The sequence below is a fragment of the Lissotriton vulgaris genome, chromosome 11 (assembly GCF_964263255.1).
Source record: "Lissotriton vulgaris chromosome 11, aLisVul1.2, whole genome shotgun sequence".
Taxonomy (NCBI): Eukaryota; Metazoa; Chordata; class Amphibia; order Caudata; family Salamandridae; genus Lissotriton; species Lissotriton vulgaris.
The window spans coordinates 113,087,830-113,114,520 of record NC_141699.1 but is presented as its reverse complement, the minus strand read 5'-3'; positions in this window follow the sequence as shown (position 1 = coordinate 113,114,520).

Genomic DNA, 26,691 nt, shown 5'->3' with positions numbered 1-26,691 from the left:
GACATCTCACCTCAGCTTAGTGTCCCCACTCATCTCTCCAAGAACTTACCTTAAAAGCTGCAATGGGTTTAAAGTCTTGCTGGAGGTCATGTTCTGCTAACCTGCTGGATGCTTATCAACATAAAGATCTGGAGGTAGATTTCTTCATGTTCAGGGATCCTCTCCATGGAACTCGCTGACCGACTCACTGAGGATGGAAAAAGACTTCCTGAAGATGCACCTCTCCTGCTCCTCATGCTGCTCAGACTACAAACTTCAGCTCACCCCCTGCTTGAGTGCACCTATTGTTCTTCATTCCTTCACCAGTCAGATGCCCAAGACTGGCTGAAATTATAAATCTTTATTTCAAGGATTTTACACAGTTACAGGCTTCTTTCCATTGTCTTCAGCATTTTCCCATGGTCAATAGTGATGTTTGCTCCCTCTTTTGTCTCTTTATGAATCTTTGTTCTCTCTGCCCTATTGTAGCACTTTGAGACAACTACTCCTGGTTTATAGTCTACAAAAGCCTACAAATAAATTAAAATACATATTTTGCACTGGCTATGCGGAGGTTCTGTAACAAGCGAACCAGTTCAGACAGAAAGAACAAAATAACTTCTCTAGGGTTATTCCTACATTTGGAGAACATTTCAAACTTTCCTGAAATTCCATAAGAACTTCAGAAGAACTCCTGGGAATCTGTGACTGTCTCATTGTCTTAGTGATACTCCCATGCGTAAATCAATGCACATTCAGAACATGGAACTACTTAATGTTTTGGAATGCATAAAGCTAAACCTTTTGTTTCTCATTGTACATATTTTTGCCCATGGAAGACCCCTTTCCCTACACCTCCATCATTTTTATGTGTAGTTCCTTCTCTTTGCCATCCAGAAACTGAGTATTCCTGCCTTTGACAAAAGTACAAATGAAACTCATAATTTTCAGGCTGTGAAACTACTTTCAAAACAAAGGTGTCAAAGGTAGGTTCAGCGGAGCTGAATCTAAATCAAACGTATTTACATATGCAGACGTTGTTCTTACAATGTGGCCTGGATCTGGCCATCCCGGACATATGATGCGCTGTCCTGTTGTAAATAGCTTGATAATTCCCACAAAGGCGGAGCAGAACAAGTGGCCCAACTATTGGATTGGAAAAGAGATATGGACTGGTGCATGTTAGCGGAGAAAGGGGTGTATGAAGGTTGGGGATGCCACCAGAAATGGACTAAAGTTTGTGGACGCTGGAATGAATACCAAGGTTATATCTGTGACCAGTTTAGTTCAAACACTGGGGAACGATCAATGTCTGGCAATTTAGGATTAAATTCAACTATTGTCCACACAGCGGATGAGGAAGGAGGGATTGTTTCTTAGTGACTTATGCTGAGATGTTAGTATCGTTTTCAAATATGTCAATGCACAACCAGATGCACTTTATGTTTTTTGCAATAAAATCAATAAAAAGATTTATTTTAAAAAAGATAATTCCCGCAAAGCTTAGAGTTTGTGGCTGTTCATCTACTTTTGCAGTTCCCATGGCCACATATTGCCCATAGCCCACCACTGTGAGAATTATTCACACTTAACATTGTTGTGAGATTTTCTGAGTAAATAAATCAATTTATTATGACAAAATTAAATTTTGTGTTTCACATACTTTCATTTGCAACTGCAAGTGATGCTATTTGTGTACTTAATTCTTAGAGGTTTTGTGAGTTAAGACCGAAGAGGGAAACAAGAGAGCATCACAAGTGCATGGTTAGCAGCGATCATCACCTGACTTGCACTTTCTGCCCTCGCTTCACAAAGGAGACGCCATCTTCGAATTCCTTTGGAATGCTGAATCTCTGATCCTTCATGAGTTACACAAAGGAGTGCAGCCCACTATTTACTTATCTCCAACTATGAAGAACACATCCTTCTTTGAGGAAAACAACATTATTTTTTCAGAGGTCTCTAGAGAGGTGATTTGGAAATTCACCATATTTGCCAGTCTTTATAAACACTCCATAAGGAGATTTTGCAACAGAAAATTATTATTTGCATATTGAATTGTCTGGAATGATGCATATTTACAGGGAGAGAAGATCGAAGAATTGTACACATTTGTTGCAAATAAATGGGCGTTTCCCTTTTAATTAGAGAGAGCTGACATTTATAATATCTTGTTATTTAGAATGTGTGTCATCAGTATAGTTTTGTGTCACTCCTCAGCAGTGTGGGGTGGTTTTTATGGCAGCTCTGACGTTTCTGTAACACGCCGGGGTCTGATGCATCTCTCTTAGGGGAGGGTGTTAGCTGAAAAGACTTGAGAGAGTTTGGTGGATGACGCTGAAGGGCTGCACCAAATCACTTAAAGGAATCTCCTGATGCTACGTATACCCGTTGCCTGGCAGATATAAGTTGTGGTAGATGGATGGTTGGAAAAGTTTTGCTGGACTTTTATAGCGTGTTATGTGCTTCTCTGGGCTGTGTTGGGTGTGTTTAAAATTCTGCTGTAGTGTGTTTTGTTGAAAAGTAGAGTGACATTGGAAGTGCTTTTGTGAGGAAGATGATACCCAACTATATATTACTCTCATGTTGCAAACCTTTGTCGTAGAAGGCATCTCATGGGCGTGGAGGAAAAACATGTCACTATTCACTCACTGCGCTCTCATGCCCATCACCAGGGTGTCTACCTGTGCGACTTTCCAGTGTTCTGATAAGTTACCGGACCTTCCACTGTATGTAGATGCTGCTTTATGTCAGGCTCAGAGGCTTCAATTATGCTTCTCTCTATTTACTGTATAAAATAAACAGCCAATAACAAGAATGTAAAGAAAAAAACTACATGTCCCATGAACTTCTAGTCCATAGGTAATCACATGCTCCAGTCCTTTAACAACCAGCACCTCCATTTCAAACTCACCTTTCTTTGCTGCTTCACAGAAAGCTGAGTGGCTCGCTTCTCGCACAGGATGCGCTACCTGTGATTGTTGTTGCACATTCGCTTTGCTTTTTAGGTCTCGGCCTGCGAAAGACTGCGCACATGCGCAGTCGAGCTGGCGAGATTTAATGACATAGAGTATTTTCTACTAGCGAGGTTAAGCCCGCCCCTCTTTTCCATTGGCTGGCGTCCCCGTTCATGCTAAACGGTGGCCAGCCATTGGAGAAGAGGTCCTAGTGACATTCTTCTTTCCATCTAAGCCTCCACCTTTTCAGACTGGCTTACTTGGCTTACTTCTGGCGTAAAAGGTTTCTTATCTTCTTTATGGGTCCAGATGGCCCCATAAAGAAGATAAGGAACCTTTTATGCCAGCAGGAAGTCAGGCGCTTGTCGGGCGCTTGTTTTTTTCTTTCCTTTTGGTATCATTGCGGCACCCTCGCTTTACTCTTATTGTTACAAGTAAAGTGTGGTTGCCGCAATTATACCAAAAGTAAAGAAATAGAAAATCAAACATCTATTGCTTTACTTTTGGTATAATCGCGGCATCCGCGCTTTACTACTAACATTAAGAGTAAAGCGCGGGGGTGCCGCGATGATACCAAAAGTAAAGAAATTACCTTATTCTTTTGGCCCAAGACTGCATGATTCAACTCCTACAAGACCTGGGGTTTGTCATAAATCAACCGAAATCTCATCTAGTCCCCTCTCAACAGATGGAATTCTTGGGCTTCTGGATAGATTCAGTGTTATCCCAACTGATCCTTTCTGCTCAGAAGATCCGAAATATCAAGAAAGAGTTGAGGTCTGTGTTGTGAAACCCGACATTATCATTGAGATCAGTGGCTCAAATTGTGTGTCTCCTGGCTTCCTGGATGATGGAGACGACCTGGTGGCTCGAACACATGGATGCCTGGAATAGCAAAGAGATCTTCGGCAGCTCCTCATACATCATCCTGGAATCGGATGCCACTAGATGGAGTTGGGTCACCAGTTGCGGACCACACTCTATGGGGGGGTCGATGGCCGGAGACTGAACTTCAACTCCATATCAACTGTCTGGAGTTGTGGCAGGCTGCTTTGCCATCAATAGCCTTTCACCTACATGGATGGATTTTTGCATACTGCTGCGGATGGACAACATCTCAGCAGTTCGATATGCAAAAAAGCTAGGCAGGACAAAATCTTGAATGCTGGCAGAGATTGCTGAAGATGTCTGGCACTTCTGCGTTGAACTTAGGATTTCTGTCATAGCAGAGTATCTTGCAGGAGAAAACAATTCCATGGTCGACTGCTACTCCCATCATCTCTGTGACTTCTGCGATTGGAGACTTCATGCGAAGATCTTCTTCGGCCTCAATCGCAGGTGGGACCTTGTTCAGTGGATCTGTTCACCTCTCAACTCAATCGGCAGATTCCTCTGTTTTTCAGTTGGTGACCAGACCCAGAGGTGATAGCAACTCATGCCTTCCTACAGGACAGGGTCTCCCTATCTGGGGTATGCACCTCCCCCATTCAGCATGATTCCTAGAGTCCTGTCTCAAGTGTGTGGTTAGAAAGCGGAGATCATTCTTGTGACTCCACTCTGAAGAGTACAACAGTGGTTCCCCATGACTCTGGAATTGTCTTGTGACACTCTTCTCTTGATTTCATTCCACAGGAACCTGTTGCAGGACCCAGTGGGCCTTCCCCATCTGTTGATCATCTTGGAACAACTGAGGCTGATTGTCTGAAAAGTTTCCAGAGTAGATGGCAGATGCCAGGCATTTCTCAACAAGCTCGCGCCTATATCAACCACGCTTGGTCTCCAGGTACACAAAAATGCTATGCTTCAGTTTACCGCCAATGGGTTCATTTTTGTGACGAACAGCATTCCGATCCCTCTGGAGCAGATTTCAGTCTGGTGATTAACTTTCTTTCTTCATTAGCAGCTGCAGTCCTTGCTTATATATCCATTAATAATTATAGATCTGCCATTTCCGTGAATTCTCCCCCAATTGATGGAAAACCTGTCGGTGAGCACCCTATTATGTGTAAAGTCATGAGAGGTATTTGCATGGATAAGCTTCCTCAAGGCCAATATTCTTCACCATGAGACGTTAATGTTGTCCAATTTTTTTTAAAGAAATGGCAAGAAAATCAGTATGTCTCCGACAAACAATTGGCAGACAAATTTACTTTGTTACTGTGCCTAATCTCTTGTAAGAGAGTGTTCAATGTACAAGCTTTGGTACTATCTGGCAGGATTTTCTCCCCGGATGGGGGTTCCTTTACCATTTCTAGGAGGACAAAATATAATGCCAGAATGGTATCCTACCCAGAGTTTCCCAATAACTCTAAGTTGTGTGTAATGCAATCCCTCAAAGCCTAGGAAGCTGCCACCAGTGAATTTTGGGTTGACCCCGGTGGACAAGTGCTCATTACCTTGCAAAAGCCTTTCAGATCGATGGCAGCCGCTACTCTAGCAAGATGGATGTGTTGGCTCCTGCCTACAGCTGGTATTAATATCGCCATTTTTGGGTCGCTCTTGGCCCGAGGGACCATGGCCTCTAAATCCTTTTCCGTAGGTTCACTTCTCTTGGATATTTTAAAAGCAGCAGACTAGTGCTCTGAATCAACCTTTAAGGCTTTCTACTATAAACCTATTGTGGATGTTGTGTCAGTGGTCGTAGCTCAATTTTAAACAAGCATAATTGGAGCCTCCAGTCCTGACATAGAATAAAACAATTGCTAGCTTACACAATAAGAATTCTCAATTCTATTAATGACGAGGAGGCGAGGATTATCCCACCCTGATTGAATTGTGTTTTACTCATATACATAAGGTATAAGTACATTTCTACTATTACTTTTGTGCTTGTATATTGGACTCCCACCCTATATGTGATATTTTCTGCTTACATTAGTTGTTGGTATAGATTTTATGGCCTCTACTTTCTGGTTTTACTGGAAACAATCAAACGCGTACATGAAGTGGACTGATTGCCCATCAGGATTCTCGAGCAGGAGTTCCAACTCTGTGTGAAGATTGATTCATCCTTCGTCAACAGTGTTACAAGTTGCCTTGGAAGGTACAGTTACTTCGACCTCTGCTATTGAGAAGGTTGGAGCAATCTCCCTCCTGGTTTGGACACGGTTTAGTCCCAAAATGTTGTTCTTACCTTACAATTCCAGCTCCGTTTGCAAAGAAAGAGGAGTTCAAAATGGAGGTGCTGGGTCTTAAAGGACTATGTTGATGGTGATTGGAGCATGTGATTACTTATAGACTAGAGGTTCATGGAACATGTAGTTTTTTTTCCTTTACATTGTGGTTATTGACTGCTGTTTATTTTTTTAACTAAAGTTCTTTTTTATTAATCATCACAAAAAGAAAACTTGTACATTGCATCATCATCCATAAGGTTTACAAGATAGCGACAGGTCCCGTTAGGCCCGCAGTAGCAACGCGCACAATCACACTCAAAGCCACAGAATAGCATAACTATAGCTTTAACAGAGTCATCATAATATCAGGCTGTTTCTCGTAGCTTGCTATTTTAAGTTCAAAATAGTACAGTTGTATGTGAACTAGAAATAACAAACAAACATCACATTCACAGACCTTAACCTCTTAAGTGCTGCGTCGGGCGTTGGCCGACGGCAGCACTACCTCCCCAGTGCTGCGCACGACCATTGGACGTCCATTCAGCACTAGTTCCAATGGACAGCGCAGCACTGGGGAGGGATATTTGCGCCGCATCTAAGGTGTTAACCTACCAAGGGGGTGTAGGAGGTACCGGGTATTTGGCAAGGTTCCGTAAAGTGGGAGAGGGTTTGGGGAATGCCCTTAACATAGAAGTAGATGCCATGCTTGAGCAAACCATTGGGCGAGTTAGTGAGGGTCTGGTTACTTTCACATAAGCGCTATGATCTGCTGCACTGCCAAAAGCAGGTAGCTAATGATTGTCCAGTCTGTGTGGGTCATTGTGACTAAGTGAGAAGGGCGTATGCCCAGGATGATTATAGACAACAAACAACAACGAGATGGCCAATGCTGATACTTATGTTAATACCTCACAAGGAAAAGGTGCCATCAAAACCAAATAATGACTACCTTTCGAATTCAATTTGAGAACATATGAATGATATTATTTTAAAAAAAATAATAATTTTACAAATTCTCAGATATTGACACATATTTACACATTTTACCAAAAAAACAAAAAGAACAATTTGACTTAAAGAGCCATGAATGACTCAAAAAGAATGCACAAATGCTGGACAACATTCAAGACAAATCACTCACTTACTAGGACGACATAAAACATAGAACATATACAACATCACAGTCTTTTTACTTTTTCCAAGAAACCAGAGGCTATATCCCTAAAATTCTTTATTTTATTACTGTTTTTTAGAGATTGGTCCTGAAGATAACCCCACCTTGCAATTTATGGGGTTCGAAACGCGTCCACCAGTATAGATGTTGTTTTGGTCTTGTTTTTTCAGCTGTGTAACAAGTGTAATTAACACAGAGTTCTAATTTAACACTGTTACTTGTGGTTGCTCTTTGATTAGTCAATCAGTGCCTCTGGTTTCTTGGAAAAAGTAACAAGACTGTGATGTTGTATGTGTTCTATGTTTTATGTCGTCCATGTAAGTGAGTGATTTGTCTCGAATGTTGTCCATTCTTTTTTTGTGAGGTACTAAAATAAGTATCAGCATTGACCATCTTGTTGTTGTTTGTTGATTCAAGGCTCAGCCTTGCTGATTAGAGCCAGACCCTGTGTTGTTATACAGGATGATTATAGAGCATGAGAGGGGGAAAGGGGATAACCTATGATGTCTTTAACATGGCTCAGTATCTCCATTACGTCACAATCCTCTACAGGACCACCAGATAGGACAGAGGGTCTCCATCGCTGCACAGCCAGCAGAGAGGGGAGACCTCTAAGTAGATAGAAGATAAACGAGCGGGTGTGTAGTACCATTAGACCATCAAATTATATGCAGTTTCCCAGTGGGGGAGACTACAATAGGTTTTAGGTATATCCTGCCATAATGTCTCCCACTGCTTAGGTGTTATTTACTCGTGTGTGGTGTTATGCCAGATAGATTGATATGCCTTTGTGCAGGTGAGGGCGGTGTGTTGTAGCGCTTGGTACATGTTAGATATGAGTCCTCGAGTTTCATCAAAAGCTCGTACCAGCTTCTTAAACGGAGTGAGGGGGTGAGTAGACCGTGGGGTGTAAAACCCAATGCCTCAGCTGGTGGTATTGGAGTCTCACTGTGGGGGGGGGGGGGGGAGTTTGAATTCCGCTCTGCATTCGTCAACTGACTTGCTCGTGTCTCCAGTGAAGAGGTCCTGGAGCGTGCAACAGTCTCCTTCCCACCAATTGTGGAAGGAAAGGGGTAAGAGTCCCGGATGGAAGGCTGGATTGCGGGCAATGGGAGTATGAGGAGATGGAGAGGTAAGTCAGTCCCCTCTTTAGGGCCACCCGGTCCCATATTCTAGCACTGTCCTGGTTGGCGTGGCAGCATAAACACTGCGCGGTCGGTGTGTTTAAGCAGCCAAGCAAGGCCCCACAGAGGCCTGCATGTGACTGCTTGTCCATGTGGAACCAATGCCTTTCTCTTTCCAGTACTGCCCATTCCATGATATATCGCAGGTGGGCCCCCCAGTAGTATTCTAAGAGATTTGGGCAAGCTAGCCTACCCCTGTCTCGTGGTAGCATTAGAAGGGAATAAGCTATTCAGGGTTGTTTCCTGTTCCATTTATAGGGCCGAATGTCTCTTTGCAGGCGCAGTATATCATCTTGCGGTGCTGGCGTGGGTAATGTTTGAAATAGATATAGAACCCTTAGCAATACAATCATTTTTATAATATTAATGAGCGCCAGCCAGGAGATAGGAAGAGGCTTCCACCTCTGAAAGTTGGCTAAGAAGGCGCGGTGGAGGGAGAACCAATTGAATCGAGTTCAGGAAGTGAATGTAGGGGTAGTGTTAAGACCCAGGTATTTGATGTAGTCAGAGGACCATTGGAAAGGCGCAAAGGTCCGTAAGGCTAATACATCTCAGGCTTGGATAGTAAGATCGAGCACAAATAACTTAGCCATATTGATCCGATTGCCAGAGACAGACTCATAGTCTTGTAGGCACTTCACAACACTAGCAGAGATCATGTCTCAGGCTGTGTCAGTGTAAGCAGGAGGTCGTCTGCAAACAGGCTTATCTTATGCGTTTGATCACCAAAAGGTATGCCTGTCACAGTGTCCGTGGCGCAAACTTTGATAGCAAGGGGTTCGACTGCCTGTGCGCCCAGTAATGGCGATAGTAGGTATCCCTGTGTACCTCGCTGAAGGGGGATAGGTCTCGTCATCCGCCCATTGACACAGACACCGGCTACTTGTGCCACAGTTCAGGCCATGATTTTGCTGATAAAGCCCTGACCCCGCCCCATCCTGTTCAGCACTGTGTCTAAGTATATCCAGTTTACCCTGTTGAAGGCCTTTTTCACATCAAGCAGGAGAAGGCACGGCAGGATATCATATTGATGCGATTTTTTCTATCAGGTGTGCCATGCTGCGAACATTACGTGGCCTCTGTTGCTGGCGAATGAAGCCCACTTGGTCCGGATTTATTGGCCCCTTTAGACATGGTTGCAGCCAGGTAGCCAATATTTCCGTAGAAAGTTTGGCATTGGTGTTAAGTAGTGCTATAAGGCGCTAATGGGAGCATAGGGCCATGTCCTCACCTGCTTTAAGTATGAGAAATATCTCTGCAGCTGCCATTGTGAGGGTGACGCTTGAGTCTGTTGTGAAGGAGTTAAAAAGTCTCAGCAAATGATCCTGGAAATGGGGCAAAAAGAGCCTGTAGAAATAGACTGTGAGTCAGTCAGTACCGGGCGTTTTGCCTAAAGGAGTAGCCCTGACTGCACCGCGTAGTTCGTCAAGAGGGATCGGTTTATCTAAGAGCGTAGCGTGCTGAGGGCGTAAGGGGTCCCACTCACACTCAGCTAGGTAGGTATGAAGTCGCTCAGGGGAGGGGTCGTCCTGGGCATATAACTGTTGGTAGTAATCCATGAAAGCTATAAGTTTATCCCTCCCAGCTACAGCCCATTCCGTGTCTCCCAAGTGGATCTTTGTGATGTGTGTTTTGGCGTGCATATGACGAAGCTTATGGTAAGGGTAGTCCCAGTTGCAAGAGAACACTTTCCTCCGGTGTGTCTAGGAACTAGGCCTCCACCCCCCACAAGCGCGGTGGCACAGGGGGATGGTTATTGTCCCCCTGTTTAGCTCCCTGGCAGTATTAACACTTTCTGCAGATAACCAACCCTCACACCTCCAGCCCTTTATGAGCTGTTGAGAGGCACTTAAGGAGAGGGAAGGGCTGCAGCTAGAGGAGCTGGGGCATCTATTGAGATGCAGGCAGCCCTGAATGTGGATGTCTGTGCAAATTATTAGGTGCCTCGCAAATTTGCTTTCTGCCCAGGGCCCCCAGAATCCTTGAACCGACCCTGTAATGATTTAATGCAGCAGATATTCTTGGAAGTAGTGTTTTGGGCTAGGCAAAAAATGAATACATATACTTAAGACTACTGCCCTTTTAGAAGCTCAGCTCTACCAGGGCATGAAAATGCATGATGGATTTGTGGATATTCTGCAAAATAGACGAAACTCTGGGATGGGTAAGTAGAACCGATACACACATAAAGGAATGAGACTGCATTATGCGCACAGAAAGAGTTTGATGAGCAACGCTGTTAGCACAAGCACCACTTTAAATATCGGGTGTTCCCTCAGAGCCCAAAATAAATGAAGTTATTCCTGCCCTACATTACACATACCTGGGTGGAATCAGGGCTCCCGTGACCAGACCTCTGTTTTGAACAGAAGTAAGCACATGGGTGGCAGTTCATACCAGTGTCTCATTGGCTCTCAGTGACCCTCTGTCTCAATAAATTCACTGCCCCGAACTCCCTGGGGTCTCGCGCCTAGGAGTCTGGGAGCAGACCACCTCTATCTGCTGTCTCGGCCCCGGATCAAATAAGGAAGCCGGCTGCAGCGTGGGCCTGCATTGATACTGTGATTAGATCAGAAGATACTCTCTCCACAAAAACGAACACAGCTGCCAAGGTTTCAGATTGCCATGTGTGACATTTATATAATTTTGGTGCAATTATAAGTGACATTTCAACAACTATTAGTGACACACACTGTCTCCCGAGCAAAATCAAACAATTAAGACGATGGAAACATATATATATATATATATATATATATATATAAACAATTACAACCATTCGAACAACGAGAAACTCTAAGCAGATCTTAAAAGAGTGAGTTCTGGTACCTTCAGGTCTGTGGGTTGATGCAGGGCTATAGCTGTTTCCGGGGCATAAGAACATAACAAGGACTGTTTTAAATCGTTTCTTCCACATTTATCTAGCAAGAATTGCTTTTCATTTATATCACTCAACAACACTAATCCAGGTTAGCATTTTAAGTGCTATAGTGCTTCGGGATTGTGAATTCAAAAGCTGAAACGCTAAATATAATACAGAACTTGCTTTAAATTAATTTAGAAAACAGCCACTGTACTTGGCACCTATTCAAGCAAAACACCAGCATTTTCTTCGTAAAGCTCAAGGTTAGCACATCTCAGTATCCACATTACAATATTAACTACTTGTGAAGAAAGTTTCTTACCATCATCCAGGTATGCTTCATGTCAAGTGCCCGCTAACGACCCTGGACACCTTCAGAAGCAGAAGATTAGTTGCCGAGCTCCTAAACCCTTTTAACCAAATGCTGAACTTTCTGGCCGCGCTCCATATTTGCAGGCCGCAACTTTGGTCTGCAAGGCTGGCTGAAGGCAGGCTTAGGCCGCGAGCTACTGCGGAGGCCGTGCCATTAGAGTTTGCCGCCCGGCCCGCCTCCGGTGATAACATCCAGGCCTGCCCGCAGTCCTGTCATGCTTGTGTGCCCCATGGAGGTGGGGGCATCCAGTGACAGACGGTCTGTCCTGGCGGCCTCTGATCTACTAAATCCGTCTGCTGCGGTAAACTACTGAATTCAGGGAAGGTGGGTAGGGGTTAGTAACAACAGCTGGTATGTAGCCACGAGGTGGTCCAGACCGGTGCGAACTCACGGCCGCCACTGTAATTAACTGCAGTGCTCCCTCCGGGCATGATTATGTGCACGATTACATGCCGCGCTACCCCACAAACTAGCCAGCCGCCTTTATTTCTAACACCCAAAACGAATTCTCCTGGCGCCCAGGCAGCAAGCAGGATGTGACGTCCCCCCACAATGACGTCAGGTTGACAGGAAGAGCTGCGCCGCGGCAGTTGTAATGTTGAAACATTGTTGCAGTTGTGCTACTGCTGCGTTAGAGCAGCTGCGAACCTCAATCCTGCTGGAGCAACGTGTGTAAGCCACAGCCAGGCAGTGCTCCCACAGGCTCTCACTTTTAGTCACTGCTAAACTAAACTAAAACAACAACGCTTACGCGTCGCTGCCATTGCCCGGAGGCCGCCAAATCCTGTCAGGGGGCCGCCAGTGATCCTTCGGATCTGATCCTCGTCCGTCGTCGTGGCGGCCCCTGGGGTTTGGCGGCCCTGTGCAGGTGCACACTTTGCACATGCCTAGGGCCGGCCCTGCAGAGATGTCTCAGGCTGTGTCAGTGTAAGCAGGAGGTCATCTGCAAACAGGCTTATCTTATGCGTTTGATCACCAAAAGGTATGCCTGTCACAGTGTCCGTGGCGCAAACTTTGATAGCAAGGGGTTCGACTGCCTGTGCGCCCAGTAATGGCGATAGTAGGTATCCCTGTGTACCTCGCTGAAGGGGGATAGGTCTCGTCATCCGCCCATTGACACAGACACCGGCTACTTGTGCCACAGTTCAGGCCATGATTTTGTTGATAAAGCCCTGACCCCGCCCCATCCTGTTCAGCACTGTGTCTCGGTATATCCAGTTTGCCCTGTTGAAGGCCTTTTTCACATCAAGCAGGAGAAGGCACGGCAGGATATCATATTGATGCGATTTTTTCTATCAGGTGTGCCATGCTGCGAACATTACGTGGCCTCTGTTGCTGGCGAATGAAGCCCACTTGGTCCAGATTTATTGGGCCCGGTAGACATGGTTGCAGCCAGGTAGCCAATATTTCCGTAGAAAGTTTGGCATTGGTGTTAAGTAGTGCTATAAGGCGCTAATGGGAGCATAGGGCCATGTCCTCACCTGCTTTAAGTATGAGAAATATCTCTGCAGCTGCCATTGTGAGGGTGACGCTTGAGTCTGTTGTGAAGGAGTTTAAAAAGTCTCAGCAAATGATCCTGGAAATGGGGCAAAAAGAGCCTGTAGAAATAGACTGGGAGGCAGTCAGTACCGGGCGTTTTGCCTACAGGAGTAGCCCTGACTGCACCGCGTAATTCGTCAATAGGGATCGGGTTATCTAAGAGCGTAGCGTGCTGAGGGCGTAAGGGATCCCACTCACACTCGGCTAGGTAGGTATGAAGTCGCTCAGGAGATGGGTCGTCCTGGGCATATAACTGTTAGTAGTAATCCATGAAAGCTTTAAGTTTATCCCTCTCAGATATAGCCCATTCCGTGTCAGCCAAGTGGATCTTTGTGATGTGTGTTTTGGCATGCATATGACGTAGCTTATGGGCTAAGAGTCTGCCCACCTTGTCACCCCCTGCGTAGTATTGCTGCTTGAGAGCTGGGAGCGCTCGCTCCGCATTGCCTGTCAGGTGAGTGCGCATCTGGCAGCAAAGAATAGCCAAATGCTGCTTGGTTTGGTGGGAGGGGATTTTATCCAAGTGTTCCAATTGTTTAATCTCAACCGATAGGTTCAACTCTATCAGCCTCGCCTCATGCCCTCGTGCAATAGCTATAGTCGTGATTGTGACCCTAATGGTAGCTTTCAACCCATCCCACAGTGTGTCGAGGGGGGTTTCAGGGACTGTGTTGAGTGTAAATTATTCCTTGATACTTTTCCGAATCTCTTCTATATGTACAGGGTCACACAAGAGATGCAGGGGCAGGTGCTAGCACAGTGTGACTTCTGAGTGGGATGCGCTGTCAACCCCTGTAAGCTCCAGATGGGCATGGTCTGGGATAGAAATGTCAGAAAGCTCAACCACGCTTAAGCGGCGAAGTAAGGGGATATAAAGGTATAGTCTAAAAGGGAGTAAGAGGCATGAACATGAGTAGAAGGAGTAGTCCCATGTGTCAGGATGCTTATATCACCATGTTATGTTATGTTATGTTATGTTATTTAATTTTTGTATAGCGCACGGATGCCGCAGCCAAGTGGCGTCCCGGCGCTTTGGAGAAATGAGAACACAACACATCAGAGAAGATAAAAAAGTAGGCCTAAATTGTAGAAAAAAGGAAGGTTTTTAGTGCCTTCCTAAACGGGAGCAAGTCAGGGATGGAGCGAAGAGGGGCCGGCAGAGAGTTCCAAAGGGCTGCCGCCAACACTGAGAAAGAGCGTCCGCCGATCCTGGATTTTTTAAAGCGTGGCACAATAGCAAGATTAGATCCGGCGGAGCGAAGAGCTCTGGCAGGGACATAGTGCAAAATAGTCTGTGCAAGAATAGGAGGGGAGGCTAATTTGAGAATTTTAAAAGTTAAGCAGAGAGCTTTAAACTTAATTCTCTGCCCCACCGGCAGCCAATGGAGATCCTGAATAGTCCGACGGACCGAGACAAACTTCGGGAGGCCGACAAGCATCCTAGCCGCCGCGTTCTGAACCCTCTGAAGGCGGGATAGCTCAGCCTGATTTAGACCCAAGAACAGAGAACTAGCATAATCCAGCCTGGTGAGAACCAGGGCTTGGACTATAATCTGTCTGGTCTCCGCATCAAAAAACTTAAAAATTGGACGAAGACACTGCAGAGTGCCAAAACAGGTGCCAGCCACACGTTTAGTGTGAGAGGTGAAAGAAAGCTTGTCATCGAACCACACCCCGAGATTTCTGACCTCAGTCACGGGGGAAGGAACGGGGCCTAACTCAGAAGGCCACCATTGATCTCCCCATAATCCACTTTCCCTACCAAAAATAATGACCTCGGTCTTAGAGGCATTAAGTTGCAGTCGATTGTTCGCCATCCAGCCTGCCACAGCTTTTAAAGCTGACTGAAAGGTGGGGGCATCCATGTTGGAGTCGCCGTTGAGTGCCACCGCCAGCTGCGTGTCATCGGCGTATGACACCAAGGAGAGACCAAAACTGTGGGCTACCTCCGCTAATGGCTGAACATATAAGTTAAACAAGGTAGGGCTAAGGGCCGATCCTTGGGGAACACCCTGAAGTATAGGGCGGGAAGCAGAGACAAAAGGAGGTGTGGAAACCTTGAAGGCTCGATCCTTAAGAAAGGAGCGGAACCACTCGAGTGCCACCTCTCCAACTCCTGCCTCCATCAGGCGATGTAAAAGAATCTGGTGAGACACTGTGTCGAAGGCGGCACTGAGATCTAAAAGAATCAGTGCTGCCGTCTGACCCAGGTCCAACAGATTCCTGATGTGCTCCACCACAGCCAAAAGAGCAGTTTCGGTGCTATGACCTGCACGGAACCCATTTTGGGAATTATCCAGTATATTCGCTTCCTGCAGGTGAGATGATAGAATAGCATTAGCATGTGCTTCTGCTAGTTTGGATGGCCAGGGGAGAAGGGAGATGGGTCGATAGTGTTCAGGCTTGGTAGGATCAAGGGTGGGTTTTTTTAGAATGGGAATAACCGTCGCCTGTTTCCAAGCCTTGGGAACACTGCCCGTACTGAAGGACAGATTAATAAGATCATGCAAAGCAGGATAGCAGCATTCAGCAAGTTCACGGAATTGAATAGGCCTCATGGGGTCGTCCGGGGAGCCGGATTTGACTTTAGTCGTCAAGGCTAGAAATTCATCTAGAGTCGGACTAGGTATAGTCAATAATGGTTTATGAACCAATAATGGAGAGCTAATCTCCGTGATGGGAAGCTGAGAGAATGACCTGTAGATAGCCTCCACCTTTTCGACAAAAAACGAGGCTAAATCCTCACAGTGTGTCATAGACGGTTGGAGAGCAGCAGTGTCAATCCTTTTGCTAGTGAGGTCCTTACACACCCGGAAGATGACCTTGGTGGGGTTTGTGCTGTTCTTTATCTCCTGAGAGTAGAAAGCAGCCCTGGCCGCGCAAATGGCCCAATGATACACTCTAGTGCAAGCCCTATAGGCCGCCTTGAGGTCAGTATCATAAGTTTTACGCCACGCGCGCTCTGCCTTTTTGCAAGAGACTTTGAGTTTTTTAAGAGATTCATCATACCAGGGACTGGAAGGACTAGATCTAGTCTTACTCCACTTAGCCGGAATAAGCATATCTAATGAGTGATTTAGCCACTCACAGAAGCTGTCATAGCCGCGGGAAACTTCAATGGGGGGTAGAGGATGATATTTCATCAGAAGCTGATGAAAATGCTCTAAATTTAAGTTTCTCCAGGGGCGTCTAAAACTGGCTGAGGGGTTGTTTTTAGAAGGGGAGAAGGTAGTGATGATACGGATTTCAATCAGATGGTGGTCAGTCCAGGCCATAGGTCTAGGATGGAGCACTGAAATATTCGTAGCGAGATTCGTCAAGACGGGATCTAATAGATGGCCGCCTGTGTGAGTTGGTGATCGTACCATTTGAATCAGTTGGAACGCTTCGAGGTCAGCTAACAAGCTCTGGACCGAATTGGAAAGTGGGGCATCCATATGTAAGTTGAGGTCGCCAATAATCGCAGTTGGCGTATATGAGGCCCAGGCCTTTTATATCCCTTTTTAAGCACCAGGACATAGCCCCAGTTTTCTGATAAGTTGATCCACTGCAATCTAGGGAAGGATCCCACACCAAGTTAAAGTCTCCACATACTATGAGGTCTCCCTCCACCCCCTCTAGCTTATGTAGGGTATGCCTGACGTAGGCTTCCTGCGCAGTATTTGGGGCATGTAAGTTAAGTATTGTTCAATTGTGCCATCCCTGGAAAAGCTGTAGCAGCAAGTAGCAACCCTCCTTATCGGAGAGTTCTTTAATCACTGAGGAATAAATGTTAGCCTTAGGAAGGACACCTATTCCTAGGGATGTAGTTGGGGTGCATGCCCCGTGTTGTTTAGGATATTTCGGATGTGCCATCCAATGGCCGTCGACCCCCATCAGGCGGGTCTCCTGGAGCAGGAGGACATCCCGGTCGTGTTGTAGGACATACCAACAAATTTGTTTGTATGTATTTGGAGAATTCAAACCTTTCAAATTTAGGGATATTAGCTTAAAACCGCCCATGGGAGGTGTGTAGTCGGGAAGTGCGCATAAAGTGATCCATGAGCAAGAGAGCAACGGAATGTAGAGGCAGGGTACGCGTTGCAAGGGGTGCTTAATTCACTCATCCCTCACCCACCATGTCGCCGTTGAAAGTATACTCAGAGGCTAGCCCAAACCTATGTTGATAATCTCTCGCCCCACCCCCGGGACCAGCAGTAGGAATTATAACATCCCTCATGTGGCATAACCAAGAAGATGCAGCCTGTGAAAAGAAATAAAGCAAAACAAAAAGGAACAACATGGCAAGAGGGTCCATCTGCAACTTCTTCTTGCGGATGTCGGCACCGGGGTACTCCAATCCAACTTTAGGAGTCACCCTCCAGTGGATAAAGTCGGTGGGGGAAGTTCATCAGGGAGGACGCTGACACGGTGAGGTCCAAGGGTTTGCAAGGTTCTTCCTGGCCCGAGGCCCACCACCAGCCGCGGTGAGGCAGGGAGAGGCACCAGCAGTAGCAGTTAATTCTCATTGACTTGAAGGCACGCCGGGCAGAACTCGGTTCAAGTTCACAGGGAGCCCGTGGTTGAAGGAGAAAAAGTGGCGTCCCCGCTAAGGTCATGGAGATGTTAAATAATATTGTTCTAGGTTTCTTGTGAAGATGTCTCTGCTTGGTGTTTGTCGTGTTGGCGCGATGGGACTATGAACCCTTAGTTTTGATTTCTTGTCACAGGGATCACGGATGGGGAGCAACCATCCCCCTAAACTTCATCCAGTATTCCTAGCAGAGTTTTTGTTTCAGTTAAATGTCTCATTGAGCGACGTTTGCCTTCCCAACGAAACGGAAGAGGAAATTCCCATGTTGCGTACTTGTCAGTGACAGGTTTGAAGTCTTGCTGCTTCCTTAAGCTGATGGGAGAGAGTCCTTAATAGAGCTGTTTTGCAAAGCCTTGGAAGATTAATTCAGTTTTATCCCTGGCTGCATGCAGTGTTGCCTCTTTCTGTGTGAAGAAGTGTACTCTAGTCAGGATGTCTGGGACCATATCTGCATGAGAGTTGGAGGTAGTCACCGGTAAACAGTCATAATATCGATTCCAAAATATAGAATGGACATAATATCGAAGTAAAAATATAGAATGGACAAAATATCGAATGGACACACTATAGTGGTTAAAAATATCGAATTTAAGGTAAGTAATATCGATTTTCAAAATATAGAAGTCAAAATATCGAAGTATACAATATAGGCATTAAATATATCGATTTTTTAATAATATCATTTTTTTTTAAAGTGTTTTGTATGTTAGTATATGTGTGAAAAGTGTATATTAATTTTTGTAATGTATGTTTAATGTATTTTAAGTAATGAATTTTATGTTATTTAATTTTTGCGTAATTTAATTCTGTAGCGGGTTGTGGGTTTATAGGGGAATAGGGTGGGAAGTAATTTAATTATATTAAATTAAATATTAATTTTTAGCAATTATTATTAATTTTTAATTACATTTTGCTTTTTAGTTCTGTAGCGGGTTGTGGGTTTATAGGGGAATAGGGTAGGAAGTAATTTAATTGTAATTAATTAAATATTTTTATTTATATATTGGTATTCATTTTGAATTCATTGTTATTTTTTAATTGGTAATTAATTTTTATTAATTGCCAATTAATTTGTATTAATTGATTAATTGTTAATTATGTTATTTTTCTACATTTATTTTCTGTTGCGGGTTGTGGGTTTATAGGGGAATAGGGTGGGAAGTAATTTAACTGTAATTAAGTAAATAATTTTTTTCATTCATTGGTATTGATTTTAAATTTATTGTTAATTAATTTTTAATTGCTAATTAATTTCTATCAATTGGCAATTAATTTTTATTAATTGGTAATTATTTTGTATTAATTAAATATTTGATAATTATGATAATTGTATTAATGTATTTTCTGTAGTGGGATGTGGGTTTATAGGGGAATAGGGTGGGAAGTAATGTAATTGTAATTATTTACATGTTAAAAATACTTTTTGTGTATTGATAATTAATTTACTGTTAATTTTCAATTGGTATTAATTTGTATTATTAATTAGTTTTTGTTATTGAAAATTAATTAGTTGTTAAATAATTATGAATAGGTTATTAATTTTTAATAACTAATATGTAGTTGTATTTCTAATTAATTATTACATAATATTAAATTGGTTATTAATTTTAATTATTTGTTTTATTGGGATTGATATTTAATTTATTTTTAATAATATATTAAATCATTACTTTCCCTACTGTTAAACTCACTGGAGTGGGAATAGTAATTTTCACACTCCCGCTATCCAACGCTTTCCCTACTGCTGCACTCTCTGGAGTGGGAATAGTATTTTTTACCCCTACGTTATCCAACGCTTTCCCTACTGTTGCACTCTCTGGAGTGGGAATAGTAATTTTTACCCCTACGCTATCCAATGCTTTCCCTACTTTTGTACTCTCTGGAGTGGATATAGTAATTTTTACCCTTTGAATATCCAACGCTTTCCCTACTGTTGCACTCTCTGGAGTGGGAATAGTAATTTTTACCCCTACGCTATCCAACGCTTTCCCTACTGTTGCACGCTCTGGAGTTAAAATAGTAATTTTTACCCTCCCGCTATCCAACGCTTTCCCTACTGTTGCACTCACTGGAGTGGGAATAGTATTTTTTACCCTCCCGCTATCCAACGTTTTCCCTGCTGTTGCACTCTCTGGAGTGGGAATAGTAATTTTTACCCTTACGCTATCCAACGCTTTCCCTACTGTTGCACTCACTGGAGTAGGAATAGTATTTTTTACCCCTACTCTATCCAACGCTTTCCCTACTGTTGCACAATCTTGAGTGGGAATAGTAATTTTTACCCCTATGCTATCTAATGCTTTCCCTACTGTTGCACTCTCTGGAATGGGAATAGTACTTTTTACCCCTACGCTATCCAACGCTTTCCCTACTGTTGCACTCACTGGAGTGGTAATATTAAATGTTACCCTCCTGCTATCCTACGGTAAAATATTGTACATTTTTTATTAATAACTTACATTAATTATATCTTAATTTTAAGGTTATTTGAGTATTTCTAAGTATGTTTTAGTTAATTATATTTATTATTTCATTAATTTTAAATTACTTTTAAGACATTTAAAAAAATTCGATATTTTGACTGACTATATTTTTTACAGACTATATTTTGGATTCGATATTTTTGTACTTACCTGTTTGTAGATAGGAATTCGATATTTTGGCATTCTATATTTTTGGAGAAGTGTGGCTCAGGGGTTAGAGGCGGCAGACCCGGAAGCTGAGATCGGCCCTGGACCAGGGTTCAATTCCCCGCCTCGGCGGGTCATGGGGTAAAAAATTCCACGGACTCGATAATTCTCGCTCCGGTGCCTTCTCGACTCACGGGTTCACACTCTGCGACTCTGGGCAATAGCTTGCTTAATCTCCACAACGGCCCCTCGCAGCGGGATGCCTGGCTTTCACCTTGTGGATACCCTGCCGGGATTATCTCACAGGGGAATACCAGGACGGGTTCCCTAAGCAAGCGCTTAGATACCGACCTCGGTCAGTGATTTGCGCTATATAAATACATGTACATTTACATTTACATTTACATGTTTTGGTGACTATATTTTGGTAAGTCTATATTTTGTCATTCTATATTATGTCAGTGATCCGTAGTCACCCTGTGGGCCCTCACCAAAGCGGATGGGGGGCATCTTTGTTTCCACAGAGCGCTTGCAGAAGCTCCGCCATGAAGGACATGATGTTGCTGCCTTTAGCATTCCTAGTGACCTCCCGCTACAGATGTTGTTGCATCGGCTTCTATTTTCCAAGTCTTCCTGATTGGTTTGTTGGTCGATGCATTGTTCTTCCAGGGCTGTAACCCACTTCTATAGCTCCTCCTGATCCTCAGAGCTACTGTCCACTGTCTTCTCTAGGTCGTCCACTCTGTCTCCTATTTCTGAGACATCCCTCCGCATGTTGTGTAAGCAGGACTTGAATTAATCTTTGAGTGAGGTGATATCCGTATGAATTTCTTGTAGGAAGCGGTCCATATATCCTTGAGTAATGGGGGCGGAAGATGGTTCCCCCAGCCGGAGACAGGGAAGGGGTGGCACTGCCTTGCCTGGTTGCAGATTCTGTGTCCAGAGGGACCTCACTGGATTGTCCTTTGCTGCTTTCGAACGGCGCATAGTGTTGTGGCAGATGCTATTGAGCCTCGAGTCAATGGTAGTGTCAGAGCCTGTTCTACCCCAGTGTAGAGTTCCACCCGATTGAGGGCCCGCTCTGCCCATGGTGGAGCTCTACAAGCCACAATGAGGTGCTCCGCTGCCGGCAGGGAGATCAACAGAGCAGGAGGCCGTTGGAATCCGCCTGAAACCGGGCGGCTCTAAGCCACCACCAATGGGTGACGTGGCTGCCAATTTTGGGGTATCTCCTCCTCAGCAGATCCCAGGTGGTCCCCCGTCACCAGGGCCGAAGCGTAGTAAGTCCGTATGCACACCGCTCCGCAAGCTGCAGCAGAAGCGGTCCAGCAGGGGTTAGAAGAAAGATAGCGCAGACTGGCTGCTCCCAGTGACAAGGGCATTCCGGTAGAATCAGCTGGTGCACGCTTTCTCTCTCCAATGCCCAACCACCTCAAATGAAGACGGGCCAGCAGCAGAAGTTGTCAGGGCTGCAGGGTGCTAGCTTGATTGCCCTGTTTCGATCAACTGCATCTCTGCAGATCTCGGAGACACGGAGAGCAAGAAAGGCACATCTTACTCGATTGCCTCCCAAGCCACGCCCCGACTGCTGTTTATTTTATGCAGTAAAGAGATAGAAGCATAGTCCTCGTCTGCGTGTACTTAATAGAATATTAAATTCTCACAACGTAAGCTAGGATTTATTTTTATTTTCTGCCTCTTGGACACTATTCTGAAATTACCATTCATTCCCAATTCATGCCAGTTTTTGTGGAAGCCAGTATACTCTTGCTAAAAACTCCATTATCTAGAATTCCATGCTCACTGCTTTGTCTCCATCCCTGTAGGTCAGGAATGGGTGGAGGAATTCAGCACACCAGTGGCTTTCCGCTACAAGCTTGCTCACACCATATGCATGTGATCACTGTGAGCTCTTCTAAGCCCCAGATCCCTTCAGCCCAATGTTGGTCATAGTAGCAGTGTTCCTGTTTGGCTGGTCACTTGTTTCCTGAGCTTTTGCTATCATGGTTTCCAGAATTCCTGAGGTATAGTTATTCCACGATTCCTGTTCCTGACCTGTAGATAATTCCTTTGTTCCTGAACATGCACTGCCTGCAGTGCTGCCTTGAATTCTGAGCTGCACTATTTTAGTGCACACTTGAACTCTCCTCCTATATTTACACTTTTCCCTGTGCCTTCTTCCTTTCCCTTTCCAGTTTTTATTTTGCTACTTTCCTATTCCTGCTGTCTTAGGGTCAAATTTACAACAAAGTAATGCAGCATGGTGCATCAAGTAATTTTGCTGCGCCGTGCTGCGTTAGTTTGGAAAGCACAGAGATGCAATATGTTTACAAGAATATGTCACATGTCTGTGCTTCCCCTTGCGCTGGCGCACAAACCGCAGCCTTTTCTGAATCGATTTTGGCCACTATAGGTGTGGCAGGGTATACTCAGACATGAGTCCCTTTCTCACTGCTCCATCAGGATTCAAGCAAGCAGGGCCGAAGACGGCTGAAATGCCAGAAACCGGTCCCCGGTAGCTTGTTTCCTTTCTGGTGAAGAATTGGCTTGGTAGTTTAGTCTGCCCTGTTCCCATGATGCACTGGGCCAGGGACAGACTTATTTGCATATAGCCAGGTTCTGAGCTGGGATGGGGCAGTGAGATAAATAACGGTGATGGATCAAGCCCTGATCTTTGGACTGGGTAAGAGTGGTCTGCTCAATTCAGACACTCTGTTCATCACCACCCCCTTTTCTGAATCGATTTTGGCCACTATAGGTGTGGCAGGGTATACTCAGACATGAGTTCCTTTCTCACTGCTCCATCAGGATTCAAGCAAGCCGGGCCGAAGACGGCTGAAATGCCAGAAACCGGTCCCCGGTAGCTTGTTTCCTTTCTGGTGAAGAATTGGCTTGGTAGTTTAGTCTGCCCTGTTCCCATGATGCACTGGGCCAGGGACAGACTGATTTGCATATAGCCAGGTTCTGAGCTGGGATGGGGCAGTGAGATAAATAACGGTGATGGATCAAGCCCTGATCTTTGGACTGGGTAAGAGTGGTCTGCTCAATTCAGACACTCTGTTCATCACCACCCCCTTTTCTGAATCGATTTTGGCCACTATAGGTGTGGCAGGGTATACTCAGACATGAGTCCCTTTCTCACTGCTCCATCAGGATTCAAGCAAGCCGGGCCGAAGACGGCTGAAATGCCAGAAACCGGTCCCCGGTAGCTTGTTTCCTTTCTGGTGAAGAATTGGCTTGGTAGTTTAGTCTGCCCTGTTCCCATGATGCACTGGGCCAGGGACAGACTGATTTGCATATAGCCAGGTTCTGAGCTGGGATGGGGCAGTGAGATAAATAACAGTGATGGATCAAGCCCTGATCTTTGGACTGGGTAAGAGTGGTCTGCTCAATTCAGACACTCTGTTCATCACCACCCCCTTTTCTGAATCGATTTTGGCCACTATAGGTGTGGCAGGGTATACTCAGACATGAGTCCCTTTCTCACTGCTCCATCAGGATTCAAGCAAGCCGGGCCGAAGACGGCTGAAATGCCAGAAACCGGTCCCCGGTAGCTTGTTTCCTTTCTGGTGAAGAATTGGCTTGGTAGTTTAGTCTGCCCTGTTCCCATGATGCACTGGGCCAGGGACAGACTGATTTGCATATAGCCAGGTTCTGAGCTGGGATGGGGCAGTGAGATAAATAACGGTGATGGATCAAGCCCTGATCTTTGGACTGGGTAAGAGTGGTCTGCTCAATTCAGACACTCTGTTCATCACCACCCCCTTTTCTGAATCGATTTTGGCCACTATAGGTGTGGCAGGGTATACTCAGACATGAGTCCCTTTCTCACTGCTCCATCAGGATTCAAGCAAGCCGGGCCGAAGACGGCTGAAATGCCAGAAACCGGTCCCCGGTAGCTTGTTTCCTTTCTGGTGAAGAATTGGCTTGGTAGTTTAGTCTGCCCTGTTCCCATGATGCACTGGGCCAGGGACAGACTGATTTGCATATAGCCAGGTTCTGAGCTGGGATGGGGCAGTGAGATAAATAACGGTGATGGATCAAGCCCTGATCTTTGGACTGGGTAAGAGTGGTCTGCTCAATTCAGACACTCTGTTCATCACCACCCCCTTTTCTGAATCGATTTTGGCCACTATAGGTTTGGCAGGGTATACTCAGACATGAGTCCCTTTCTCACTGCTCCATCAGGATTCAAGCAAGCCGGGCCGAAGACGGCTGAAATGCCAGAAACCGGTCCCCGGTAGCTTGTTTCCTTTCTGGTGAAGAATTGGCTTCGTAGTTTAGTCTGCCCTGTTCCCATGATGCACTGGGCCAGGGACAGACTGATTTGCATATAGCCAGGTTCTGAGCTGGGATGGGGCAGTGAGATAAATAACGGTGATGGATCAAGCCCTGATCTTTGGACTGGGTAAGAGTGGTCTGCTCAATTCAGACACTCTGTTCATCACCACCCCCTTTTCTGAATCGATTTTGGCCACTATAGGTGTGGCAGGGTATACTCAGACATGAGTCCCTTTCTCACTGCTCCATCAGGATTCAAGCAAGCCGGGCCGAAGACGGCTGAAATGCCAGAAACCGGTCCCCGGTAGCTTGTTTCCTTTCTGGTGAAGAATTGGCTTGGTAGTTTAGTCTGCCCTGTTCCCATGATGCACTGGGCCAGGGACTGACTGATTTGCATATAGCCAGGTTCTGAGCTGGGATGGGGCAGTGAGATAAATAACGGTGATGGATCAAGCCCTGATCTTTGGACTGGGTAAGAGTGGTCTGCTCAATTCAGACACTCTGTTCATCACCACCCCCTTTTCTGAATCGATTTTGGCCACTATAGGTGTGGCAGGGTATACTCAGACATGAGTCCCTTTCTCACTGCTCCATCAGGATTCAAGCAAGCCGGGCCGAAGACGGCTGAAATGCCAGAAACCGGTCCCCGGTAGCTTGTTTCCTTTCTGGTGAAGAATTGGCTTGGTAGTTTAGTCTGCCCTGTTCCCACGATGCACTGGGCCAGGGACAGACTGATTTGCATATAGCCAGGTTCTGAGCTGGGATGGGGCAGTGAGATAAATAACGGTGATGGATCAAGCCCTGATCTTTGGACTGGGTAAGAGTGGTCTGCTCAATTCAGACACTCTGTTCATCACCACCCCCTTTTCTGAATCGATTTTGGCCACTATAGGTGTGGCAGGGTATACTCAGACATGAGTCCCTTTCTCACTGCTCCATCAGGATTCAAGCAAGCCGGGCCGAAGACGGCTGAAATGCCAGAAACCGGTCCCCGGTAGCTTGTTTCCTTTCTGGTGAAGAATTGGCTTGGTAGTTTAGTCTGCCCTGTTCCCACGATGCACTGGGCCAGGGACAGACTGATTTGCATATAGCCAGGTTCTGAGCTGGGATGGGGCAGTGAGATAAATAACGGTGATGGATCAAGCCCTGATCTTTGGACTGGGTAAGAGTGGTCTGCTCAATTCAGACACTCTGTTCATCACCACCCCCTTTTCTGAATCGATTTTGGCCACTATAGGTGTGGCAGGGTATACTCAGACATGAGTCCCTTTCTCACTGCTCCATCAGGATTCAAGCAAGCCGGGCCGAAGACGGCTGAAATGCCAGAAACCGGTCCCCGGTAGCTTGTTTCCTTTCTGGTGAAGAATTGGCTTGGTAGTTTAGTCTGCCCTGTTCCCATGATGCACTTGGCCAGGGACAGACTGATTTGCATATAGCCAGGTTCTGAGCTGGGATGGGGCAGTGAGATAAATAACGGTGATGGATCAAGCCCTGATCTTTGGACTGGGTAAGAGTGGTCTGCTCAATTCAGACACTCTGTTCATCACCACCCCCTTTTCTGAATCGATTTTGGCCACTATAGGTGTGGCAGGGTATACTCAGACATGAGTCCCTTTCTCACTGCTCCATCAGGATTCAAGCAAGCCGGGCCGAAGACGGCTGAAATGCCAGAAACCGGTCCCCGGTAGCTTGTTTCCTTTCTGGTGAAGAATTGGCTTGGTAGTTTAGTCTGCCCTGTTCCCATGATGCACTGGGCCAGGGACAGACTGATTTGCATATAGCCAGGTTCTGAGCTGGGATGGGGCAGTGAGATAAATAACGGTGATGGATCAAGCCCTGATCTTTGGACTGGGTAAGAGTGGTCTGCTCAATTCAGACACTCTGTTCATCACCACCCCCTTTTCTGAATCGATTTTGGCCACTATAGGTGTGGCAGGGTATACTCAGACATGAGTCCCTTTCTTACTGCTCCATCAGGATTCAAGCAAGCCGGGCCGAAGACGGCTGAAATGCCAGAAACCG